The sequence below is a fragment of the Myiozetetes cayanensis genome, unplaced genomic scaffold (genome assembly GCF_022539395.1).
Source record: "Myiozetetes cayanensis isolate MyiCay16 unplaced genomic scaffold, myiCay2020 scf1, whole genome shotgun sequence".
In the NCBI taxonomy this organism is placed as follows: Eukaryota; Metazoa; Chordata; class Aves; order Passeriformes; family Tyrannidae; genus Myiozetetes; species Myiozetetes cayanensis.
Genome location: NW_026086604.1, coordinates 32,556,409 through 32,575,286, shown reverse-complemented (window position 1 = coordinate 32,575,286; position 18,878 = coordinate 32,556,409).

The following is an 18,878-nucleotide window of genomic DNA, read 5'->3' as shown; positions in this document are numbered from 1 at the left end:
TTGCCCACCAGCCCATCCCTGGGGCTGAGGATGGTTTTGTCCAGGTGATTTCCGGACAAAAAAACCAATCAAAAATTCAGTGACGCCTTTGCTAATTACATCTTTAAGAAAACGGAAGAGAAGGTTGTGGCGCAGTTGAAATTAGGAGCAGCAGCCATGTAGGAGAGAAGCGGTGGGCCCGAGGAGGGCCAAGGCCCCCTCCTCCCCGGCTTGGGCTGGGGGGGGCAAGTGCAGCACTGAAACCTCCCTTCTCTCTTGTGAGAAAGTGAAGAAAAAAAAGTTTAAAAGATGAACTGCTTAGATGAGAAACCGCTGCAGAAGAATTCCAGCCATGAGATAACAGAATTTCCAAGGTCAAAGCTGCAGTCGCAGGAGAGAGAAGAAAAGTTCGAAGGGGGGAGAGCTGCTTTTTCTCCCTTTCGCTCTCCCTCCCTTCAGCAGGGTAAAGACTGAAAAATAAAACCCTGCCACCTGTAGAAGTTTGTTGGGGTGAAGAGACCCCCCGTGCGGCTCACAGAAGAACTTGTGGATGCACCAGAAATTTGTGACTTTAACAGAGAAAGCCTTATGCTGGAGTAAAAGCGGCTCAGATGAGGCAGAGTCCTGTTAAAGACTTTGTGACCCTCGAAGGGATCGATGCTTATGCTGGAGCGAGACGGCTCAGATAAGCTTGGGATCTCAGTGAGAGATCCATGCTGCTGCTGTTGAAGATTTATGACCCTGACGGGTATTAGAACCTACGCTGGAACACAAAACGGTTCAGGTAGGGATGTTGGGATCCATGTGTGGGATCCGTGCTGCTGGTGCTAGAGAGAACCTACGCTGGAGCAGAAAATGGCTCAGGTGGGATATTGGGATCCAAGTAAGGGATCCAGACTGGACCCATGCCGAGAAGTCAATCAAGGACTGTTCTCCCATGGGGAGGGACCTCCATAGGGAAACAGGGGTGAACTCTTAAACCATTATCCCCTGTAACCCTGTGGAAGAAGATCCATAGTAAGCAAGTGTCCCCTTGCAAGTCTATGGAAGGAGACCCTTCAGGACCTGGGTAACCCTCAGCCTTCGGTTTTAACCCAGGAGGGGGGTAGGCCCAGCCCTGGAGGCCAACACAGAATAAGCGAGAGATAAAGAAGTTCCAACTGCGACGAAAGTGCTGCAGAGTTACTGGAGAGAGAGAGAGCTGGAATTCTGAGAACAGAAAAAGACTGCTTCTCCTCCTTGGACTGATATAAAGGGAGGTGGGGGGAGAAGTATCTTTTGTAAATACATAGTACCTTTTACTCAAGTAGAATTGTTGTAAATATAATTCTTTAGTTTTAGTTTATTAATAATAAATACTCATACTTTTTTTTTAATTCAGTCTCTTTTTGTCTGCATAAACCTTCTCTCAACTAGTAGTAATTGTATGGGGGGTATAAAAGTAAATTGAGCCAGGACAAAACCACGACACAGATGAATTATGATTGTGGAATTTCAGTGTCTGTGGGACAGGCTGGCATGTCCTTGTAAGCTGATGTAAGGGCACAACTGTACAATGGTGCCACCTTGGAGTTTGAGAGCTGGAGCATGGGTGCACACTCCTAATACATGACAAGGTCTTGTATTTCTCTTCAATGGGTGAAATATCTGAAGGTTCCAGAATGTTTCAGTCACACACAAATTTTGGTAACTCTTGCCTTTGTCAGCCACAAGTTCTGTCCACATGTTATACTAGTATCTTCCAAGGATCCCTCAGATAAAATGAGTGGGAGTAGCTGCTCATAGTTGAGCAACACCCCTACTTTCTCCCCTCCCATCTCCCAGCCTTTACCCAGTCTGTCTCAAATCCCCATCCCCTAATACATATTCCTAAATTTTCCCTTCTGTCAGTCAGGCACACTCTTAAAACAAGTTTCTTCCTCTTTCAAGCCTACACTACCATATCAATCTAGTGTGCGTGAGTACTCCTGAGAAGTATTTGATAGATGTGGCCACATTTACTCCTACCAGCTGTACTGCAAGTTATGAAATACCACTACCACTGTTCCCTCAAGTCTTGTGTTTCAGAGAAACTTGCTGAGAATTGCTTGAAGGGTGGCTATTTCCCATTGTGCTCCATGACAGTAAAGCCAAATGCCCCCAGGGTGAAGGATGACCTCCTAACTGGTGAGGAGATGAAGACAAGAGAATCTCATTAGGAACAAAGAGATAAAAATACCATTTGTAAAATCGCAGCCCGCTGAGGTCAACTGGGAAAGAATAAGAGGAGATGGCAGCCATGTTGAAAGGCATCTTCCACAAGGCTTTGTTGAATTTCTCTGCTGATTAACTTTGCCATGTAGCTTGTTTGGTGATGAAAATTAATGCAGAAATAGTAGGAAATCACAAAATTTTAGAGCTTTTTCCCAAAAACTGACAATAATCTAGGGGGTTTTAGCACTTTTTTTTTTTTTTTAACAGGTATTGTGCTCCGATGAGTCCTTGTCTGTGAGTGCAATTATGGAAGGGGTCCCCAGATTACTCTGAGAGTGTTTCTTGCAAATAATACACATTGTACATCTAAACTTTAAAAGTGTGTCTGATTCCAAGTAATGCATCTGTCTCAAATCAAACAAAGCAAAACAAAGGACTGCATCTTGAGACCCCGAGAGACAGTGAATAAATTAATTTGCGAGGGAAAAAAAAAACAAAGAAAAAGATGCAAAGACATGGACTTATTTTTAATGTTATAACTTTAAAGAACTGATCAGAAAATAAAAATGAACTATTTTATTTGCTGGAGAGTTTTTTGTTTTTGTAGTGGAAATGATGCTTTATTTGTAGGCCTGCTACTAAATGCTGCTAGAAGCTAGTGTTCCTTCTTAAAACTAATACCTATAAATAACTAACATTGAGGAGAATAAAATCCAGACTCTTGCATACATTGTATTTATACATCTTCTTTACTTATCTTTATGTTTTGACCTATGTAATTTTTCTTTAGACGTCTAGAAAAAATTAACTTCAGCAAGTTAAAACTTGAGATTACATGTATTTTTTAAACAAATATGTAGCTTTGAGAACAGAACTAAATATGTTATGAATTATAACTGCAGTGCACTAAGTCACATACTTGCTTGACAGAAATAAATGTTGGCTAGAATCAAATTGTAGAACTCAAAGTGTACTGCCTTAAAAATAACTAATTGAAAACCTAGATAATTTCTTTGGGATGTATTAAACCAGGATAAAAGGAAGTGCATCCTTGGTCTCATTGTATTAGCTGTCACACACTCAACTGCGATTTTCACACAGGGGAAAAGATCAGGAATAATGTTAAAAAGCATCTGGTAAGCAGATACTTGTAAAAGACTATGAATCATTTTTGTGTACAGTACACAGCTTTAAAGGAAGATTTTTGATGCATTAAATGTTGATCCTTGTAATCCTAGTTATCCTTCCTTGTCTCCGCTGTTTATTTCTAGTTACAAGGTCATTCAGCTCTTTTTGTACCTCACGTTGAATTTTACATTAGAGTCATGAAACATTAATTTCCCTTTATTTTAGCTGCAAGATGAAAAAAAAAACCTAAAAAATGCAGATGCAAATTATTTTGAGCCTTAAGAAAAATTGTAATAATTTTGGAAAAAAAAACTTTATCATTATCTTACCTGAAATCTTGCTTCCCATGATATGGATTATGATGGCTTTCAGGACCATCCTTATTTAATCTTGGTGTTTTAAGTCCATTATTGAGATAAATTTGGAGCTTTTCCCAGTTACTTCACTGACACATAATCTGTTCCTTGTTGCAATGGTTTTTTGTCCTGAAAATCCAACTTTCTCCTGTGATAATTTCCAAATAAATTTTTAACATTGTTAGATGATCAAATTGATAATAAATCAGTGGTCTTACCCAAATAGTGAGATAATACAGCAGTAACATTTTCATTTGTTCTCGAAAAAAAGTGGTTTACAATACTGCAGGAAGTACATTTTTTTCCTATTAGTTTTAGCTCCAGAAATTTAAACTGCAATCCTGAAAGCTTCATGTGCTCTACATCTGCATGATGCAATTACCTTCACTGGAACCACTCACTTCTTAATCTAAACAGCTCCCCAAGTGTGTTTGCAAGATTGGAGTCCTAGAATATTTTGATTTTAAACAATATGATAACATCAGTCCATAATGGTGACTTGGGGCTGTCATTCATTCACAAAAACGGAATCTAAATTGTTTCAGCCAGGACTAATCTTTCTCTTGAATGAAAACAATGGGTTTGGCTTTTTGTTTTTCACAGTGTTGTTTTAGAAGAGCGCTTGGTCACTTTCTGAGAGGGATTATATGTCATATTGCCTGCAATAGCAGTGGACTCAGTTTAATGACTTTGGAGACCCCTTTCAGGCTCGTGCTTAGATATGAACACGGTGTTACTGCTGCTGTTTGGATGAAGATTTTTTTGTTATGTCCAAAATTAGAGTTGGTGTATTGCCCTGCACAGCAGCACGTGTTATACTTAAAATGTAGGCTGACAAGAATTCTACAAAAGTAACATGCTAGAAGACATATTCTGTGATTAAAAAATCTACTGGTATATTCTTGGCCGTGACAAATAGACAACACAACTGTATCCACTGCTTTTTTCTTTTTCTTTTTTTTTTTTTTTCTCCAAAGTTATCCTCTTTAAAAAGTGTACCCTGTAGGTGTTCATGTTAGCTGGTATTTCCTTTCAGTGTCTCCAGTAAGTTATCCTTTCATTGTGGGTAAGTAAGAGTTTGCAAAACTTTGCACCCTTTTTCTTAAATTAAATACTGACAAGGAATGGAAGTGTAAAGCATGCTAATAAGCAAGACCTCCCTGTGGGAACCTGTGATAGAAGACTGTTTCACATTGAGAGGCAGACAGCGCTGTTGACACAGGCTGTCAAAAAGGCTTCATGTCTTTGAAAGAAAATCTTAATCTTCTTTATTCATGTGTGAACAGGTCCAGGCCTTCATCCCGTAGCTCATACACATTGACTGTTTAAACTGTGGGTTGCTAGGCTTTGGGTAGGGTTTGTTTGCTTGTGTCTACATTGTACGAATGGATGAGGACTGAAAATTAAAATCTGTCTGACACAGAGCACTGCTTTTCTGTCTCTGTTTGAAGAGACATGGCAACCCAGGGTGAAATGAAAAGGAATTTTATTGAGCGCAAAAACCGCTCAGTGTTTAAATGTTGGACGCAGGAACTGAATGGTCAATTTGGGAGGCTTGTAGGTTGTTTATAGACATTGGGATGGCTGTCAATCACAGTACAATGGTGAAATTTGTATCGGAAAAAAAGTGCTTTTTAGTGGCTGAACTCCTGTTTCCTGTTAAAATGCTCACATCAACAAACAAAAAGAGGTTTTGTCTGAAGTTTACAAGCAAGAAAATTTCAGAATAACAGAGATGCTGCTACTGTTGTGGCACCTTTTGATCACTGCGGCACCGACTATTTAACATTTAAAACCAAATTTTACAGAGAAAGATCCTGTTACTCTGTGGATCACATTCTGCTCTACTGCTGTGGCTTATAAATCAGGAATAGGTCAATTAAATGAATAGTTGAATGGCACTGTGCTACTGAAAAGCAGTATGACAGTGGATTCTGAGACTTTACTCTGTGTGTGTCTGCGCTGTTAAATATTTTACTTAGATATGTTTTGCATATTGTTTATATGTTTATAAATCAGTAGAAAGGAGAAGCAGAAGATAAATAGCACCTGTCTCTTTTCAGCACTTTCTAATAACAAGTAGAGGATGGGGCCTTATTTCAGAAGCAACATTCCGCTTTCCAGTTATTGTTAAAGCTAACTGGAAGCATTTTGCTACTTCATTTTACAGGAGCTTGTATTATCTCAGCTATAAAATTTCACACTGAAACTTGGCCAAATGTCAAATTTACCACTATAGGCTTTGAAACAATTAAAAAAAAAAAAAAAAAAGAAATAGAAAAGAGAGAACTGAGGGAAATAGAAATAAGCCTGTTTTAACAGAATCAAATTTGAAATGTTAGTGCTGTTGGCCTTTTCTGGTTTTATAACATGAAAAAGCATGTTTTACAGAATAGTGACTGAGAAAGCTTTCAATATCTGATATAAAATGTGGTTTCTGGGCTCCTGTGGGATTTGTAGGAGGAAAGAAAAAGAAAACAGTTTCTCTCATTGTAATTCTTTCACCTCTGACCATTGTAGCCCCCAACCCTAGATCTTTTTGCTCCGATGATAGGGGAAGCAGTGAGGTTCAAATGGAGCAAGGCATGGCAGATCTGTCATTCAAGCCATAGCTTAAGTTCTTCCCAACTTCATGAGCATTCAGCCCTTATATTTTCCACAATCACTGTGAGCTTGCAGACTGTGATATGAGATGTCATGCAGTTTTCAGGTTCTGAGCAACAAGACTCTTCCTTTGTGTTCACCTTCCTATGTTCACTAGCTTCCTCAAGGTACATATATGTGTTTACACTACTTTTCATATCTTTCTGAGCAGGCTTTTCTTTGGCGTGTGCTACTTGCCATTTTATACAGCAGATATATATGCATAGTTAATCCTGGAATAACTACCACCTTCAGTGCTATCAAATACTCTCCCGATTATTTTTTCATTCTCCTCCTCTTTAAATATATAGCTTTAAAAATCTATAATATAGATTTTGATTGAAGTGTTCACGATAAGGAACTCTCCTGTGTAATTTTTAAATGGGAGGGCACGTGTGAGGACCAACTCTCAGATGTAAATTTCTGAGTCACTTTGCAGATTTCTGAAATTTGTTGGCTACTTTCCAAACTGGAGTTGCTGTTTTTTGAGAGTCCATCTTTCCTTCTTTCAATTTAAATTTACCATAGTAAATGAGGTACAGCCCTAAATAGTTATCTAATAACTGGTTATTTACTGCAACTCCATCTCTTTTTCAGGTTTTTTGTCTTGACAACACAGCCTGAGATAAACCAATGGAAGTAACCAAATGGATAAAAACACCTTTAATTTACATTAAGAAGGAGAATAATTTTTTAATTCCCTGTGTTATATATAGCAACAGTATAGGCACTCGACCTGCTTAACAGAGAGGTGTAGAGGAATATCTCACTTGGAGGTTCATTTGCTCTTCTCAAGTATCCCACATTGCTTGTTGCAAAAGAGCTTTCCATCTACATTCCTTTTAGCCACTGCTGCATTTGGCTTTAGCAGGAATGCAGCTTCATAGGCGAAATACTGTGGGATTTTTCAACACCATGCTTCTGTCCTTGCCCCTGTACTGGCACACTCTGCAGCCTTAGGTGCTTTGTATTGCTTAGCTATATGTCACTTTTTCTTCTTCACTAAAATGGGATCAGTGATAAAGGTTCTGCATAAATGTAGTGATGAAAACTGATTTTATGAAGAGCATAGTTGCTGTTGTTCATTATTAGTTATAAGGCTCAGCTGAGGAAAGACTTTCAATTTCTTTATAGTTTCCTTCACCAGTACATCAATATACCTTGTGTTGTTTCCTCCATGCATGACTAAGAGGTAAATATGTCTTCTCTTGCAAGAAACTAGAATACTTTCATTTTAGCTTACACTCATCATCTTCCATGTTAACTCTTTTCATGTCCTACTACTACTTATTATTGTTCTTGTTTTAATCTCTTTGAAGGATATGACAATATATGCTGTTCTTGCATGATCAGTACATTATTCTTGTTTATTACCAATCTGCTTTCCCTTAGCATGCTTGATAGATAAAGCCCCTGGAGACAGCTTCCTATACAGCCTCTCCCAGCTTTATCTTCCTCTATCCAAGGTCTGCTCCCTTTGCCTTCAGTAATGTCAAATGCAGAGCCTTTTTAATATGCTAACCCTATTCCCATCCTATCAATCTCTTCCTCTCTGCTGTGAGCTTCTTTTGAAGGCTTGATTTCTCAAGGTCTTCCAATCTTAAAATATCTCCTAAAGACTGACTTTCCTCTATGAATATTGTAAAAGGAAACCATTTTGCTTGCTCTTCTTTCTGGTGTGCTTTAGTCTTTCCTCTGCAATACAGAGTCCTTGGGAGCAGGGACTGGGTCAGATTCTCTGGATGTGGGCAAGAACTTTATTTTTTAAGGAATTATATCTGGTATAGAGGAGCTGCTGCAAACTGCACAGATAGCTAGGAACTGTATGCTGCATACAGTGGTCAAACAACAAACCATCTTTCAAGCAGCAACTGTTCCCCTCCCTTCCCCCTTCCTCCAGGCTTTATTCTGGAGGTCTAAGTTTATAACAAAAGAAACAAAAAGGTTTTTATATAAATGGAAAAGCAAATGGAGCCCAGCTCATGTTACAACTCAGCCTTCTGACAGCCCGGAATGGAGATCTGCCCTACTTAGAGGCCTCTCTTTGCTCTGAACTGCAAGGGAGCTTTTAATATTCCCTCACTTGCTCTGAGTGCTCTCTGATTAGACCTTCACCTCCAGCTCAGTCTTAACCCAAACTGTACATTTGGCAGAGGTTACTGCAAAAGTTTTGTCTGTACAGTAACTGCAACAGTGGAACCATTATCCACAGCCTCCGTGCTATCGGGGTGTAAATAAGAAGCAGGGTGTCTTTGCACGGTGTTGTGATTGCTCAAAAACACCACTGTGTTGAAAATCCTTTAAAATAATACCCTGAGAAAGTATTTCAACTTTCCGTTAGCCATAAAAAAACCCATTTTAATATGCATGATTAAATTTAGGAGATAAACATGTGTTGTTTTTTTCTCTTTTTTTCTGAAAGAGATTGGTGTAAACTGCCCAACACTTTTGGTGTTGGTGTTTAAATATGTTTAAATTTAAGAGGGTGCTTTAAATTAATAAAGCAGGTGCCAGAATGCCTAAATCCAAACTTCTTACTCAGGTGCCTAATTTTAGGTAAGAAAGTATTTGTAGGATTAAATATTTTTTATTGGACTATTTAGAAAAAAACCTAGATGTGGAAACACAAATCGTTCTCTTGTTAGGCGCTTAAAACTTTGGAGAAATCATTTACACTGTAAAAGATGTTCTATGATGAAAATAAACCACACTTGATACTTTATTTCTTGCAGTCTTTCTGCAGGCCATGTAGCAAAGGTGAAACACACTTTTAAAAGCAAATGCCTGGGTAACCTGCAAAATTTAGTGAAGTCTGAATTGAAAGCCACAAATTGCTTCCAGGTTTTGAGGTTGAATCTTTGTAGTTTTGTGTTAAGCTGATGTATTGGTGACATATTGTTTGTCTATTTTTTGCCTATTTTTTAATTAATTTCTTCCTTTAAAGTGAGAGCTCCACAAGTTTACAGTTGCAAAATAATAAAGATTTTGGATGGTGAGAGAAAAGAATAAGATTATGCTATGACCCCAAAACAAAATGGAAAGTGTGACCACTGGCAAGAACAATTTGAATCTGGTACATTTTATGGAATAAATCACTCTCTGGTTTCTTGTAGGATTATCTGAGTACATAAAAATTACTAGAGAGAAGGAAAAACTTGGGCAGGTCTATTCAAAGCTATGCAAATGTGGCATACAGAGCATCACACAGCTCCTTCTGTGCAAGGTTCATACAATGTCATCATCTCTTTTCTTAACTTTCTTTGCCCTTTGTTACTCTTTCTGCCTTTGCAGGAGAGAGAAGCATGAGGAGATGTTTGGGATATTATTTTCTCTAGTTTTATAAAAGGACGAGATAAAACAAAACCCAGATGACCTTTAGAGCTGTGGGTGACCCTGTTTCATGAATGCTGGGCACTTGTATTGTGATGTGTCCTTTCCACTTAGAGCCTGTAAAATTTAAGTTCCCAAAATACGTAGCTGCAATCTTATGCTACTGAAGAAACAGATGGATGTAAGTCATTGATATTTGAAGCCAACCATTTTCTTGATGCCAACTTCCATGCATTGTAAAAATGGCTGATCATTTTTCTTTCCTAGCTGCCTTTCCCTTGCTGGGATGCCATTAGCCTTTAGCTCTTTGTTTTTATATACCCAGCTATTTTGTTAATGCTCTGCACTCTATACCCCTGCTTCTGTTTCTCAGGAGGTTAGACAGTGAGTTATCTGTTCACTTCAGAGACAACTCTTCCAATTTTGAGACTGAATACAAAAGAGAAGTTGGATAAGCACTTTGTTTCTCCTTTAGTTTAAAAACTACAAACAAAAATTATATGTGCATTGGTGTGTGCGTGTGCAGAAGAACCTTCAGATTCTGTTAACAGTAGAAAGATTTATGGGGACAAAGACTTCTTTAGATGACTCTTATTGTCTCATGAGAAATACTATATGTGGATTTACAGATCTACCTAATTTTTATGCCTGTACACTCCTCCTTAAAAGGATTGCCAGCTTTGTCAAACAGTGAGGTTTGGGTACAGTTAGCTTTTCCTTCCCCTGGAAAGAATACATTGACTTTGACTGGTTTGCCCTTTGTCAGCCTGGTCTTTAAGACTCTGAATCTCATCCTAAAGTGTGCTCTGTAGACAGCAAAGTAGAAAATGGGTGTTCATTGCCTCAGCACTGCACTGCTTTAACTAAAACTAAGACTTCATTCTATATTGTAAAAGGTCTGGTAAAGGGAAGCCAAGAGCCTCACAGGGGGCCAGCAGGTTTTTGGATCTCAGTCTGAGTTTGCTTCTGAGCTTTTTCTTAATATCACAATGGGCTCTTGCTGTGTGCTTCTAATGCCTCAGCAATGAAGTCTGGGTATATTATGCCATCTGTCCAGGAGTCAACACTATAGGTCAAGCTAATTTAAACTGGCACTTTTCATCTCCGTATGCTTGTATGCATTACATTTAATAGTTTAAGTGAGTGATTGTATCTCCTGACCCTGCAACAAAGACAAGGCACATGTTTGTACTTTTTCATTATCCTTAGTTGTCAGGAATAGGGACATTTGATCCTTTAATGAAAAATATAGCTAAATCAGGGATCGATACACGACTTTTTTTTAGGAGTGGTTGTGCTCTTTTAAATTATTTTTGATCCCCACTTCTACTTTTTTATGAAAGGTAAGTAAGGAGGAAAATTTATGTATGGTGGAGTTTTGTAAATTTAATCCTGTAAAAATCATTCTTCTTCACGTTTAGAGTTAAAAATTTATCAGAGGAACTGTTTGCACTGTGGTAAACAGAGGAGTTAAGTGATGATCCTGGAGCAAAATTACATCCATAAATACTTTGAATGCTATGAAAAGAACAATCTCTACATCATTATTTCTCCATTGAGCTCTGCAATGAACTTAGAGGAGTTAAATGTATAGAGATGATAGGTGAATTGTTAGAATGGAGGTCTGATAAATTAAAAGTGTTCACCACAGTATAACACATGTTGTGAAATCCAGGGAAACCTTTCTGAAGACTGGTACTCAGTTTGCTTTGTCCGTTGTGTTTTTCTCCTTCCTTCTGCTATTTCTCTGGCTTCCTGTTTCTCCAGACCACCATGTTTCCATGAGTTTCTTCTTCCTAACCCTGGAGAAACAGAAACATTGCTGAGGAGGGAAAGAGAAGAAAGACCACACACAAGTATTTATTTCTTAAACACATCTGAAGTTAGGAACAGGGATACTGTTCATGTGATTAAATTGTCAATATGCTGTTTTCCCTCATTTCCAAAAATGTTATACAACTATGATAACATAAATCTGTCTCCTGCAACCGTACTAGCCCAGGGCACCAAAGTTATGACTGTTGAACTGAAGTTAATTTCAGAACCAATTGAGGTGTATCTATGTAAATTAAGTCTGTAGACAGATATATGGGTTGTTAGTTTTTGTTACAATGAAGAATCTTCTCAGCATAAACCTAGTCCTATACAACAGCCACGGCCAGCTTTTGGTTTAATACGTTTTCGTGATTTGAACCTTTTGTCGTTAATCAAAGGCATGGCACCATTCAACACACACACACACACACACACACACACACACACACACACACAAGTCTAAATATTAAGAAATGCGAATAAATACTCTGAGCTTCAAACACTACACTGGGACAGAAAGAAGAGACATATGTCTCCCCTTGTCACTCGAAGGACCCCAAAACTGAGAGAAACCAAATGATAAAATGTGACTGAGCCATAGCAAGCAGGCAGCCTGCCCACGGTAGAGCTTATGGCTGTAAATGCTTGAATGGCCAACATTAATGGTTGAAAATGTTTTTATAGAGAGGTATTAATTTCACACCCAATCTCTAGACTAGTAATGTTAAATTTAGTAAAAGGAACACAAACATAAAAAAATCACTCATTAACAAGGGTAGAAGGAACAGAAAACACAATATGCAATAGATATTTTTCATATACTACTGAATGTAATTTCATATGCATGTCCATATACAAGGAAATACCTGTGCCACAAATAATGACAAACAGAAAAAACACAAGATTTTGATCTAGAATTTAAAAACTGGAAAGAATTACAGTTCTTTCAGAAACAGTGGCAACATTTTCAATATTAGCCCCTATATTTTAATACTATTTCTCATCTCTATTGCATCTAAAATATATTGAAATTTGCTAATACTGATTTATGGTTTATTAATCAAAGTGAAACTGTAAAGTATTTCCTACCATTATTGTGAGTTAAATATTGTGTTCTAGGTAAAGGTTACCTCTCCAGAAACTAGATTCATAACTGAGAAGTAGGACTAATGGCATATTAGACCACTGGTGAAAAAGGAAAATTATGAGAAGCTATAATGGTGACTTCATTGGCTGTTATAAATCTGGCAGAGTAATGATGTCACATAGAGCTGTATCTTTAAAAAGACATTAAATTAATCCAGTAAGGCAAGACAAAAGTGGCTTAGAATTACACATTAATATTAATCCAGAGCACAATGTAATATAAATTCAAAATCAATTCCTAAAGAAGGGTCCTGACAAATTTAATGAATACATACAGAAACTCCCATTTTCAGTAATAAAACTATTAAAAAAAATGAAGAATGAACATTTATTAGTTTAAATGTGTTGTAGTTACACAGCATGATAGAAAAGTGAGGTACTTCTTATTCATGCTTGCAATTCTAAGGTATATAAATCACAGGACGGACCATTGCAAAAGACCATTTAGAGAAGAGGGAAGAGACTGGTAGTCATTAGCAGCAAAATAAGTAAGAAGTTTTTGTGGGAGAGGAAGCACTGGAAAGCGATTTGGCCTCCTTTGCTTCCAGCACACCAAATGATATTATTCTACATTATAAAAAACGGATTTAACAACTGGGCATTTCCCTTTAATTCAGGTTAATTCCTGCTCTTTGTGGTGTTCAGCCCTTGCAGCCATGGCAGCACATTTCAACCCACAAAGTGCCAGATCACTGATAAAAAACACCCTTGATGGTGCACATTGTAACTGTCCCCTGTGCTTCCTAGAGTGCTGTTCCCCACAGGAGAAGACGTTCTCTGAATTTTACCTCCACTGGCATGGCATAATGGGTCAGACATAACTGTCTGAGATCTTTTTTTTGTGTGGATAATCTTTCTGGTTCATAGTCCCAGCTGAACTTAGGGGTGAGCTTGCTCTTTTGCATTTCCCAAGAGACAAAGTCTGTTAAGGGAGTTGCTGTCCAGGACCCTAAGGTTCATAGACCTTGGCCTCCAGAAGACTTTTTAGAGCACAGTAAACAGAAGCCAAGCTCACTGTTCTTGTTCTGTTGGTCCCTCTGGTAGTTCACCTGCCTGGTTTGTCTCAGACAGTCTCGAATTGATGAAGTTTTACACTGTGTGTATACATTAACCATTGATTTTTGAGCGGGTAAGGGCAAAGCTGTTTGTTTCCCTTCCTGATATGCTCATTTGAAACACAGCAAACAACAGAAGATTTATTACCTTACTTCAGTGAACTACAGGTTAGTGATACAGTCCTACGTAAATTTTTTTACAGGAGTTAAAAATGCAGAACAAAAAATTCATGTGATGTGGAGCCTGCAAATTCTTTTTGTTTTCATAAGCTTTTGGGAACAGAAGATTTTTCTTTTTCTCCCTGCACATCTGACTTTACAAGAATTTTGCTTTTTAGCAAGAAAGGACGTACTGCGGTTTCATTTGCAGATGGCTAAATGGATGATTGTGTCTGTGGGCTTTATAAACCAGGCTTTTGGCTTGGTTGGGAATACCTTCTTAGGAGATTGATGCCAGTTTTGTTTTGCTTTTTTATTTTTCGCTCTGCTGTGCATGGTGCTCTGCTGATCTATCTTTGGAACAAGTCACATGCCCGTTGCTTGAGAAAGGAGATCTGTTGGTAACTGACATTACAAAGAGTCCACAGAAGATTAAAAGAATATTTTTCTTTCTTCTGCTCTTCTTTTATCTTCCTCTCTTCTCTCAGAGCTTTTGTAAGCTTATGTAGTAGGCTGAGACATGGTATGTAATAAATAAGGATGTTCTATAATTAGCTTCTGACAAAAAGTCATGCTGAACATACTGAGATGATGAAATGTGAAAGAAATAAAGTTACAAACGTACAGTAATATTTGTGGCTAGGTATAGACATTAATGGACATTATTTGTTGAAATTGCTTCTCAAAATCACGAAATTATGGGAAATGAGCAGAAATCATTATGATTGATGCTCCTGCAATATTAATGTATTTTCTCCCTGTTAAAATTTTATTAACCTTTTTCTCTATTATGCAGAAACTAAAGAAATGTTAATTTTATTTTCTCTTCATGAATTAACATACAAGTCAAAGGTAATCTTCAATTGTATCCCTTTTCCCTGAAACAAATTAAATTAATAAGATGCTTTTAATATGATATTAAAGGGGAAAAAGAAAAGTTAAACAAACAAACAAACAACCCAAAAATTGTATAACTTTGGGACAGAATAGCTTGAGCATTTCTTTCCCACATCTTTCCCATTGTGACACACTACCATGTAAGTGGCACCTTACCTCAATAATTTTATTTTGATTAACAAATGCGTGGGGCTTTTCCCTTCAGTCAATCATGCCTTGTAAGAAGATGTTGCTTTAAGCAGCATAACCAAAAATTAATTGTGTGCTAGAGGCTCAGAAGACTGTTCCCCTTTCAGAAACAGGAAAACCCCTTTCTGATCTGTGAGCATGCACAGTCAATCCAAATTTAGAGCTGGAGACAAGCTGTGTCCTGCAATGTTATTCTCTTACTGACATATCTTGCTCGTGCTCGTGTTGTAGGGATTGTTCTGCACTTCCTGCTTCTGTCTATGCAGTACAAGCTCTGAGGATGATGAGTTTGAAGTATTGGTTTGCTGTGGCTTATAGGGGTGACAAAGTCCACTGCTATCTTTGAGACATTTGTAAAGAGTGAGTTGCTGCTGTTGCACACCTATGCACAGCCATTTTACACAGGAACACCTTCTGAGAAGTTTTGCAGCTTTCCTTCCAAAACTGACTGCCTGGTCAGCTGAAAGGGTTTTTTACATGCTCAGACATTTTGATTATTTTTCCTATGTTTATTTTCTAACCAAGGTACAGCTGACCTCACATATTTACAAGCAATAGATAAAAATACTTGGATAATAATTAAGGACATCATTTCTGTTCTATAAACTGGTTTGGTTTGATTTTAATAAGTGCTGAATTCAATCCATCTGGAAGTGAGGGCCTAGTTCCTTCAAACAGATAAACACATTACAGACTTTGTACAACTAAGATGTCTGCAATTTTTATAAGCCAGCAGAGAGGCTGTTTTATTTAACATAGTTAATATTGAAAATATGATTTGATTCTAAGTTTAAAGGAGAAGTGCAAATTCTAAACCACAGGCTTTGTTAAGGCTTTCTAATTCCATTCCAAGTATTATGGAAGTCTGATGTTTGAATAAGGCCAAGTCATCTTTTAATTCCTAAACTGGCTCCCATAAAAGGCTGGAAAGTCTTTGATCTATGTAAAAGAGAAGATCACCAGGGAGAAGCCTCTGCTTCTGTTTGTCCAAATGTTGCAAGCAGGGTCTCTAGGCTATAGCTAACAATTCAAATTATATTTGTTTGTGTCTTAAACAGACTTTTTGATTTGCATATAAAAGGGATTTCAATGGCAATATCAGCTCTTTCATGGGATTTGCAATGGAGGAAAAAATCTAGTTAAAGTTTGATCTAATAGACTGGTCTGCAGTGAAGTCATGTAATTAGAGTGTTGTAGAATAAATATTGCCTGATATCATATTTCTAAAGTTATCTCATATGTACATACCAAGGTTGATAAAGATTATACAAAAGTGGGGAATAGAAACTCTTCCAAAATTAGACTAAAGTCATGGAAGTAGAATATACTGTATGGAATGGAATGAAATAAATAGAACAGAATAGAAGTTTTCCTGAATGAAAGAAAATATCTGGAAAGATTATTCTAGAAGGAATAAGGGAAATTCAGCCTCAATGTATGTGTAAATTTGTAGAATGCCGTTTCTAGAAAGATCCCCTGAATTTTTTCACTGGTCATTGAGGAGGAAAACAGAAAAAAACAGAGCAAGGCTGAGGAGCTGTTCTGATTATTTAATAGGTAGAAACATGAAGGAACCACAGGATTTGTAAAGAAGGCTCCATGCTGCAGCTTATGTTGGTGGCATCTAGTTTTATTTAGAGTGAAGTGGGAGGTACAGTACCATGCAACAGCACTGTTGTCTGTGTTATGACTAAAGTTATAGTTCTCATAAGCAGAAAGGTTATTTATAATCACCTATGAAAATTTCCTACAAGTGATTTTTCTGCATAGCACACTCCTATAATGACCTTTTTTTTTCCAGAGAAGGTCATATACAAACTTGCAGTCTTTGTTTTCTCCCTTCCATGACAGCTTTAGGTGAAGGCTCAGTTAGGAAGGAAGAATTGTTCTTGCAACCAAGACCCTTTTGTTCTCTTTTGAGCATTTGTCACAACTAAATGCACATATGAGAAGCTGTCCTACAGAAGGGTGATCAGCAACCATGTGATAAGATTAGGTTGGTGCTTATCTCTTCATATCACTGGAGTCTTTGACCACCTGCTAAGGATGGTACTTGCTTTCTGCACTATCCCCATTTGACCATCATTTTATTTCCCTTTTAATGTCAGGGAAAAAAAATTGTGATTCAGTTTATATGATCAAACTTTATCCCTTGAAGCCTTACATTTTCCCTCTCCGTGTGAAATCTAGCAACCCTAGAGGTAAATGCATATTTCTAACTGAATAGTAAAGATCCTAACTAGACTAGAATTTGTTTCTAGTGTTAAGTATGGTGCTTCAGCATGTCAACTTTTACTGTTTCCATGAGAATGATGTAATACCATGACCTCATATTAAAAGCTAATGCAAAGTACAGCTGCGCTTCTCCAACAGTCCTTTTAAACAATGGGAATATGTTGCTTTTCTGCCTCCTCTTCTCAGAAATGCACATTTGCCCCAAGAAGTATGTTTTCAGCCTGATGCAGTTGGAAAAATAAAGGATGTCATCTCTTCCTGTAAACTTTGCCTTTGTTATCTATGTAATGAGTAATTGCTAGAATAAAGAGTCTGGACAATCTTAATGACATCCAAAGAGTTCAAAGGGGTCTGTAAAGTTTGTCATCACTGCTTAAGTTGTCAAATCATAGAAAATAGTACTGGAAAAGACCCCAAAAGGTCATGAAGTCTCTAAACTAAGATCAGCTATACCTACCTTTTTTTTCCCTGAAAGATGTTTGTCTAACCTTTTCTAGTGATGGAAATTCCATGACCTTCCCAGAAAATCTATTCCAAAGCTCTTTCTTAATGTTTAACCTTTGATGCTGTCACTGCTTGTTCTTTCCACTATGAGCAAGTAGAACAGATGAGTTTCTTCTTCTTGACAAGAGCTTTTCATGTAATTGAAGGATGCTATGATCTTTCCCCTCTTTCCCAGCAAACTATTTTTCTGTCTTTGTGTTTTCTAATCTCTAACCATTTTCTTTGCTGTCTTCTGGAGAGGTGATGAAGCAAAAAAGATTTGATATTCTCTTTCTAACTCTGTTACCTTCCTTTCAATCTTCCTGCTAGTTTAGCAAGAAGGATAAAGATAAGACTCTTTGGATCACTGTGTTCTCTTCCAGGCTACCTGAAGGATTTGCTCTGGTATTGTTAACTATTTTTACCTTTTTTTAGTTACCTCTTTGCTTTTGCTGCTGGTTTTTTGCATATTTCTGTGTTGAATATGAAAGCATTGATGTGACTTTCAGAGGAGTTTTGTCACTTCTTGTCTTGATGAATGTATTTCCATCTGCCTATAGGACAGGTTAGACAAGTTCCTTTGCATTGAAAGCTTTGGTTACCTTCATTTCCATATGATCTGCATCTGTAGTTAACTATGTTAGTTAACTTTGGTTAAAATATCACCACCAAGTCTCTGATTTAAACCATTACTGTAAAGAGAGGTGTTATTTTTAAGGGACGTCATTAGGGACACCATATCCCTTTGTTTCCTGCAAACAGATTTTTTCCTAAGACATTTTGCCTTGTTTAGAGCTTCAGAATCACCTCTGTATTGAAACTTTACGGTTACTTAGAGCAGGGTTTTCACTTCATTTTGTGTCTGTACTTTGTCTATAGACTGAACTCCACCCATTTCCGCTATGAAGTGTAGGTTACTGCTTTTTTCTGTTTCCCTACGCAGATGTCCTTCTGGCAGTCCTTGCGGTGAACGTCTTCCAGTTTTGTTTCAGTTCCTGAACTCTACAGGACTGAGCCAAAAACTTTGTCATGTAAGTCCCATCAATAAATATCTGTTTCTCAGGCTCATGGGATAAGTCTGGAAACTCCAAAGTTGCGCCTGGTGAGAGATCCCCTTGTAACATCTGTTCTGGGGCTGTGCTGGTAAGTCATTATCAATCGATGTGGTGCTCCTTTGCTTAAACAACCTGTGGACATGAGAAAAAATGGATGTCGCAATTAGATGCTGGAATAAATTCTCCACCACTACCACCCCAATAAAATTATGTAA